We start from the raw sequence: 1,184 nt of genomic DNA, 5'->3' as shown, positions 1-1,184 counted from the left end.
GAGGGATTAAAGGCATGCGCCACCACCGCTCGGCTTTTAAATCACTTTTTCTGAATGGGTCAATTCAATAAATGTATTCAGTGACTGAGTGTGTCTCGTTCCTGCTGCACTACTGGTCAGTGGAATTTTAAAGAAAGCGCAGCTTTCACAGTCACCGCCTCAGAGGACTAACACATGTCTTCTTTTACAGTGCAAAGGTGGTTCATGCTACTTCAGTACTTAGAAAACTGAAGTCACATTATCTACCACAATTGTGTTAGAGTTGAAACTTTATATCTTTGTTCATGATGTTTTATTTTGGAGATAGGTTCTCACTCTGTAGCCCTGATTGACTTGGAATCCATGATGCAAACCAGGCTGGCTTCAAACTTTGATAGATCTGTCTCCCTCTGTGTGTTAGCACCACTGGCTAATGTACTCCAGCCTTCTTCATACCTATTATTACCCTCTTTAGATCTGCTGCTAAACTTTTAGACTTCCCCAGTTTATACTGTTTGGATATCTACACATGTACATTTTAGGCTAGGATCTGTATATGAGAGAGAACATGTAGTTGTTCCTTTCTGAGTCACCTCATTTAATATTAAACTTATGAGGTCCATTAATTTTTTTTGAAAATTTCAGTTTTATTTTTTTTTATAGTCAGGTGTTTTTTTTCTAACACAGTAAGTCGAGAATGTTAGTTATATATATAATTGCAAACCCACCATTTTTTATCAGTTCAAGAATGAAGGGGGTGCCCTATTCTCAGAGGTAATACAATGCCCATCAGTGTGTACAGTGGATGGAGAAAGCTTTTATTTCATCTCCCTATTCCAAAAATAATATATTGTCCTCAGTTAGATACTATACTGGGTCCTAGCCAAAAGGCCAAGAAACAGTGATTTTTAAAGTTGATTTTATTTACCGATGAATAGTATTACAAATATGTACCATATTTTTCTTATCCTTTCCTTGGATGGGCTTTTATTATGAATAGAGCCACAGTAAACATGGATGTGTATAGTAAGAGCCACGGGCCTCTTCCCACAGCCTGGCTCCTGGCTGCCTGGCTAGCTTATACCCCGAAATAACAACACACAAATTGTATTCTTTCTTTTTTTTTCGAGACAGGGTTTCTCTGTGGCTTTGGAGCCTGTCCTGGAACTAGCTCTATAGACCAGGCTGGTCTTGAACTCACAGAG

At 38.6% G+C, this 1,184-nt stretch overlaps 1 protein-coding gene and 1 pseudogene across 1 annotated transcript in view; one reads left to right on the top strand and one right to left on the bottom strand.

The window, feature by feature from the left end:
• Atxn10 (ataxin 10) overlaps nt 1–1,184 on the top strand; it is a 150,403-nt gene that overhangs the window by 14,048 nt on the left and 135,171 nt on the right. The window lies entirely within an intron of this gene.
• LOC113456764 lies at nt 732–882 on the bottom strand (annotated as a pseudogene).

Source organism: Microtus ochrogaster, chromosome 15 (genome assembly GCF_000317375.1).
Source record: "Microtus ochrogaster isolate Prairie Vole_2 chromosome 15, MicOch1.0, whole genome shotgun sequence".
Taxonomy (NCBI): Eukaryota; Metazoa; Chordata; class Mammalia; order Rodentia; family Cricetidae; genus Microtus; species Microtus ochrogaster.
The sequence above is the reverse complement of the archived record's forward strand: the minus strand, read 5'-3'. Positions and strand labels throughout refer to the sequence as shown.